General features: G+C 35.2%; 1 non-coding gene across 1 annotated transcript; it reads right to left on the bottom strand.

The window, feature by feature from the left end:
* Positions 1-3,604: 3,604 nt before the first annotated feature.
* On the bottom strand, positions 3,605-3,709 carry LOC127698033 (U6 spliceosomal RNA). The gene has a single exon (XR_007980674.1). It is a non-coding gene; the product is annotated as a U6 spliceosomal RNA (small nuclear RNA).
* Between the last annotated feature and the right edge of the window lie 3,833 nt (positions 3,710-7,542).

Here is a 7,542-nt window from a genome sequence, read left to right as displayed (position 1 = left end):
GAAATTTATGTCCCTTCAAGGCTTCTTGCTATTCATTTCTACAATCCCCCTGAGTATTACCAGTGATGTACATGAATGTGCATGATGTCCATGAATGTAGTATTGTCAACTAGGCATTGGACAACCTGTCCATAGCCACCTCTCCAAGAAAGGTGACTACCTCCTGTAGCATCTGACATTTTTCCTTAACCACTTAGCTAAATGTGAGTTCTTTATTGTCTCTCCCATTTCTAGGCTGAATTTATTAATTGGCTTGATCCTGTGCAGTTCATATGCAGGTAACCAAAGGGTTGTATTCCATGTATAGAACAGATAATGTCATGTTTAAAATATGTCATTGTATAGCACTTGTCCTCCTCCTTTGACTCGTAAGACTTTTCTCTTCCTTCTTTCTTTTAATCTTGACTTAAATGGGTTGAGTGTTCATGTAGATGCTTCTTCTACTGCTAAAAACACATAATCAGTTGTTCTCATCATCTTGAAAAGTTATGAGTCTATGCAGTAGCAGTTATACAGTGTGATTAAATACTTTCCGCCCTAAGATTCAGTAGCACAAATCTATGGATAAAATTAAATATTTATAATATAATATGAGAGCATATATCCATTTAACAGAACATAATCAAAGATAACCCCTCTGAGGAGAGGTCTATGATCCCTGGCAATGTTTTGATCAGTATTTCCAGTATGAATTATGTCTGATGGAATAAGCTTCAAAGCTAATATAGAAAGCAGTTGGTTACCCCATAAACACACTTGATACTTTCACTAATCTGTCCATCTTACTTGGTATATTGGATTTCTACATTTTATATTAATCATAAAGCTTAAAGGTATATTTGTTCTTTTTCACATTTTCCATGAATAATACAGAATAGTTTTACAAGTTTTTATACCTTAGCTGTGCTTTGTAGGTTTACTTTTGTTATTATTTTGTTTTTATAAGACTTACTGTTTTGGTTATTCTCTATCAACAAATAGTTATAATTCATAATTTCTATTGGTGATTGAATCACAGCATTATGGTATAGTCCATTTCTCCTTTTCAAAGAGTTTGCTTTCAATATGGCTAGTTGGTTAATTTATGACTAGTCTATGATTTTTTAGCCTTTACAAAACATGAAATGCTTCACCAATTTGTCCACATTCCATGCACACTGACGCACTGACCCTAGAGTCACCTAATATTTTATGTATCATTGCAAATTTATTACATGAGTTGCCAAAGTAAATGTACTTTATTCTTTTTTTATGTTTAAAATGTGTGTGTGTGTGTGTCTGTGTGTGTATGTGTTTGTGAGTGTGATGTGACTGTCACAGCTTGTTTGCAGAGGTCAGAAAATAACTGAATCAGTTTTTTTCTTTCTCACATGTAAGTTCTGGGGAAAAAATGATATCATTATGCTTCGGGGTACTATAACCAGCTGTTGTGTCTTGCCAGTTTGATCAATTGCTTTTCAGACAAAACTTGTAATCTCCTCTCTGGTAAAGGGTAGTCCATGTTGAGATGTGAACTAATATCTAATCATCTCATACTGTGCACCATCAACAGAGCAAAGAAGTAAATCCACTGAGGTCTAGAGTGGTTTACTGGTAAATTTTACAGGGTTTGTCAAAAGACCATGGGTGACTCAAAGACAGCTGTATAGAAGAGCAGCCCATTCAGGTAAGTTTCATCCAAGGAGTTTCAGTAAGAAGTTCCAATAGCCCAGTCCCAGCCTGGCTCTGTTTATTCTTTCATTAAAAAAAAATGGGAGGAGGCTTTATGACATTCTGTGCTTCTTAAACCTGATATGTTAATGATGTTCTTGATTTTTATGAGTTTCACTATTCCATATAGAAAGCCACATTTCAATTTACAAGAAGTTGCTAAATGACAATGGCCTTGGGCATACCTCCTATTCTTGGTTTTTCTATCATGTAAGATTATTTTTTGTAAAATCTAATATTATCTCCTATCACATAAATTCCACTCAATGAAGATCATTTTTATACATTGAATGCACATAGATTTCTATGTGAGGTATAAAGATGCACAAATACACAAAGATAGTTGATATCAGTGAATGTGAGATACGTAAATAGGCATTGTAACTAAAGTAAATTCTTCCATTGAGGGATACCTGGGTTCTTTCCAGGTTCTAACTATTATAAATAGGGTTGCTATGAACAGAGTGGAGCACGTATCCTTATTACCTGCTGGGGAATCCTCTGGGTATATGCCCAGGAGTGGTATAGCAGGATCCTCCCGAAGTGATGTGCCCAGTTTTCTGAGCAATGGCTAGACTGATTTCCAAAGTGGTTGTACCAATTTGCAGCCCCACCAGCAGTGGAGGAGTGTTCCTCTTTCTCCACATCCTTGCCAACACCTGCTGTCTCCTGAATTTTTAATCTTAGCCATTCTGACTGGTGTAAGGTGAAATCTCAGGGTTGTTTTGATTTGCATTTCCCTAAAGACTAATGAAGTTGAGCATTTTTAAAGATGCTTCTCAGCCATTCGAAGTTCTTCAGGTGAAAATTCTTTGTTTAGCTCTGTACCCCATTTTTAATAGGGTTATTTTGCTTCCTGGGGTCTAACTTCTTGAGTTCTTTGTATATATTGGATATTAGCACACTATCTGATGTAGGGTTGGTGAAGATCTTTTTTCAATTTGTTGGTTGCCGATTTGTCCTTTTGATGGTGTCCTTTGCCTTACAGAAACTTTGTAATTTTATGAGGTCCCATTTGTCTATTCTTGATCTTAGAGCATAAGCTGTTGGTGTTCTGTTCAGGAACTTTCCCTCTGTACTGACGTCCTCAAGGGTCTTCCCCAGTTTCTTTTTCAAATAGCTTCAGAGTGTCTGGCTTTATGTGGAGGTCCTTGATCCATTTGGAGTTGAGTTTAGTTCAAGGAGATAAGGATGGATGAATTCACATTCTTCTGCATGCTGACCTCCAGTTGAACCAGCACCATTTGTTATAGCCATTAGAAACAATGGATTTATGAAATTCTTATACAAATGGATGGAGCTGGAGAACATCATACTAAGTGAGATAATCCAGTCTCAAAAGATTAATCATGGTATGCACTCACTAATAAGTGGATATTAGCCTAGAAAATTGGAATACCCAAAACATAATCCACATATCAAATGATGTACAAGAAGAATGAAGGAGTGGCCTGGTTCTGGAAAGACTCAGTGTAGCAGTATAGGGCAAAACCAGAACAGGGAAGTGGGAAGGGGTGGATGGGAGAACAGGGGGAGGGAAAAAGTAAATTAAACTTTTTTTTCTTTCTTTCTTTCTTCCTTTTTTTTTTTTTTTTTTTTTTTGAGACAGGGTTTCTCTGTATAGCCCTGGCTATCCTGGAACACACTGTGCAGACCAGGCTGGCATAGAACTCAGAAATCTGCCTGCCTCTGCCTCCCAAGTGCTGGGATTAAAGGCGTGCACCACCACTGCTCAGCGGTAGATTTGATTTTAACACCTTTATGCACTTAGTAAAATAAGCAATAAAGAGATAGTCTTCCATGCTTTTTCAAGTTGTAGCCACTAGAACTTAAACAAGAAATAATTTCTACTCATCTTGGGAAACTATAAACTATAAAAATCATATCTATCTCTTTTTTTCTAGAATGCTTCACGAATTTGCTTAACATCCTTGTGCATGGGCCATACTAATCTTCTCAGTATTGTTCCAATATTTTAGTATTTGTGCTGCCAAATCAAGTAAGTATTTCTTAAAATAATACTAATATAACACATTATACAAGTAGAAGCTAGAAGTACTTTATACAATTAATCCATTCTTTCCATTATTAGGACTTCAAATAATGAATTATTTTTATATTGGTAACTTGAATATCACAAAGCTTAGAAAAAGCTTATTGTAAGAAAAAATAAAAACACAGTGGTTCTTTCAGAGGTAGTAAAGATAAGATCAAAATTTTGTTTAGATTTGTTACAAAACAACAAGTTTTTATTTTGGAAGTTCCCTGCAGATACCACTGGAAGTAGAGTGATGATGCAGAGGGAAGAACAAAATCCAACAAGACAGGGCCACTGCTGGTGTTCATTTACAGGACTCAGATTAAACTCTAAGTGTCTGATACATAGTAGGTTATTTTAGGCATAATTAAATACAGACCAAATTTGGAAAAATATTTTGTAATGATAAATAACTCATTCACCCGTGTAAAACTTAAAGTGTGATTACATTGAAACTTGTAAAATACAAGTGGCATCTTTCATAAATATAGGTTCTATAAATTAATTAAGAATGCAGGCAAAAGGTAAGCAAAATTCATGATAAGACTCTGTGGGAGGATGGCACAAGATAATGGTCTGAGAGAACCAGTGTATACTCCCACACAGTTAATGCAGAAGATACAAGGCTATTAATCACTTTCACTCCCATATATCTAGGGTGGGGAAAGAACAGATTACACATCTCTCCCTTTGAGGAGACAACCCTATATGTTTAACATTCTTGGTTTGCCTAGTGCTTATCTATGATTGCAAGGTCTTACATGCCTCTTGATCTTGAGGAATTTTCATTAACATTGTACCTAAGTATCCCTCATTAGTTTATAATGAAGCAAACTCAGTGAACAACCTATGAACTTGATCAAGCCAATGAGGAGTCTCTTGATTTGATGAACTAAAGCAACAACTCTCTTATGGTATATATCTTGCAGTGGACAATGGTGACAAACACACACACACACACACACACACACACACACATGCACACGCACACGCACACGCACACACACACACACACACACAAACCTAAAACAAAAAAGTTCTTGTTGCTAATGACTATGATGGAGCCTGTCGTGGGTTCTTTTCTCTAATGTTATCTTTCTATAATAAGGGCAACACCATATGAATACTTTCTTAAATATACTCTTACTAAAAATTAAATTAAGACAATCTTACTCTTATATGTTATAGATGTCGTCTAACTCACATAGCAGGTTACACAGATTCATACTGTCATTACATGGTTGACCAACAAGGACATGATTACCTTGATATTTGGGGCCTATCAGCCTCCCTGTTGTTGTTCACACTCACTAACTTTTCATTGGAGGAAGATAATGCCTCATAGATTCTTATACTAAAAGACCTTGAAAAGAAACTGTATTTAGAGCTGCCAAGCTTCTTCTTTGCTCTCCAGAGATTCCTCTTCATGCATGCTTTGCTTCCCTTGCCCTCCCACACACATCAAAGCAACAGGAAAAATTAGACATTGGAGTATATAGTATGAAACAAGTATTGGAATGTCTAACATATGTAAAGTCTTCAGTGTTTTGACTTGATCAATGAAGAAACACTGCTGTAGTTTAGACAAAGACCTCTATCTTCAAAAGAAAACATATTTTGAAAAAAAAAGTCAAAAATTTTTATTATACCTGACTTGTTTTCCTCTTGTAAGCTAATAGCTAGTTTTTAGCATATCATTCCTTTTTATAATATCAAATTCCTTTTGATTATCTGTGTGACACTAATAATAGGGAGGGAGAAATAACTCTAAAATGTTCTGCTTACTATATAATTAAAAAATTAAAAAGCTATTATTTTAATTTCATGTAGAATTTCCTAAAGGAGTGTGTAAAGTATAGTTTCTATATGTATATATCTTTTATTTTAATGACAAGAGTTAATTTGCAGATTTTTAAAATATATATAATTTAATTCACTAAATGTTATAAAATTAGGTAATATCAAATAAAATCTTTACTTAAAATTGTGGTAAAGTGGCATTTATTCCTCAAATTATATATCCAATCCCATTTCTTCAAAATAATTAATTGTTTTGTGGAAAGCATGATTTAATTAATTTCCTCTTCTTTGTAATTGAGACAGGATAGAAGAATATGCTTAGTAGGTAATGATCCAAAATTTGAGGTCATGTCACTGATAGCTGTTTGGGCATTTGACTTTGTTGTTGTATCTAAGAGCCAATAGAGTGGTTCATAAAACTGATTGCGGAGCACATTTGAGTACTAATAAAACAAATTGAGTATTGATGATGTGCACAGGGCAAATCCAATTACATCCCACAAAGCTTTATATTGCTCCATTTCTCCTTTAATGTTTTCTATTTATTTATTCCAATTTAAGGTCTAAGTAGTGAGCTGAAGGATACACTGTGGGTAGTCACAGTATGTCTTGCATTTTAGAATCTAAGTTTTGACTGAAATTGTGGGTCTGCTCTGCAACTCAGTTTTTGTATGCATCATTCAACTTTCTGAGTTTTAATCTCATGGAGAAAGTCATAACCTCCTTTGAAAACTTAGCAAAACAGTATGCACACACCTTTTGTATATTTTTGCGATAGGTTAAAACTAAAGTATTTACTGTTATTTAAATAATAAACACAATATACATATAACAGTCAAACCCACCATGACACACCTTACACACAAATACAAAACGCATGCAAACTGATGGCTTCTCTATTTCAGTTTGGCATCTGATTTGACTCTTGATTTTCTAATAGCTTATGGGGAAAAAAGATAGGTCTTCCTGCCATGTCTTTTCCAGAATTTCAGCAGAGCTCTATGCGACCACAAAGGCACAGCTTTATCTCTCAATGTACTCAGACTACATGCTTCAAGAATGACAAATGTCACAGCAACAAAAATGCTGCTGCTTAGAAATAAGAAATGTAATTAGCACACACATACAAAACACTTTAATGACAGCCCCCTTCTGAATACCCACACCTGCCAGACATGATGATAATGAGACTTGTTTGCCACTTGAACATTGATCAGATGTCACTGGGGCTTGATAAGCATGTGACTCACTTGTCTTCCTGCAGCCCTACCACTGGGATCAGGGACACTGTGTAATACTCAACATCTGCTACTTCACCAAGTAACACTTTTTTTTTCTTTAATTTCATCAGTTAATTTGTATAGTCTTAATTTTCTTTTGCTAGGGATTAATCATGGAAATAATCACAACATTCTCTTCAGAAACTTTAAAAAATGAGAATCCTTTAATGGACACTGCTTCTGGAATACAAACAGGAGCTAACAGAAGCTTAGAGAAACATCAAAGTGAGACATGATCAAATTGGCATTTTCTCATAGTAAAAGTATACAGATTGTTATCACATGTATTTATATGAGTAAGGAGAAAATAAAACTTACCTTTATAAATACAATATGCTTGTAAGAAATTAGAAGTAATTCACTTACTTATTACATAACTGTACTAAGCTCAAATCCAAATGGATCAAGGACCTCCACATAAAGCCAGACACTCTGAAGCTAATAGAAAAGAATCTGGGGAAGACCCTTGAGGACATCGGTACAGGGAGAAAGTTTCTGAACAGAACACCAATAGCGCATGCTCTAAGAGCAAGAATTGACAAATGGGACCTCATAAGGTTACAGAGTTTCTGTAAGGCAAAGGACACCATCAAGAGGACAGATCGGCAACCAACAAATTGGGAAAAGATCTTCACCAATCCTACATCAGATAGAGGGCTAATATCCAATATATATAAAGAACTCAAGAAGTTAGACTCCAGAAAACCGAACAAC

Source organism: Apodemus sylvaticus, chromosome 12 (assembly GCF_947179515.1).
Source record: "Apodemus sylvaticus chromosome 12, mApoSyl1.1, whole genome shotgun sequence".
NCBI classification, from domain to species: Eukaryota; Metazoa; Chordata; class Mammalia; order Rodentia; family Muridae; genus Apodemus; species Apodemus sylvaticus.
Note: the sequence above shows the minus strand (reverse complement) of the source record. Positions and strands in the feature narration are given on the sequence as shown.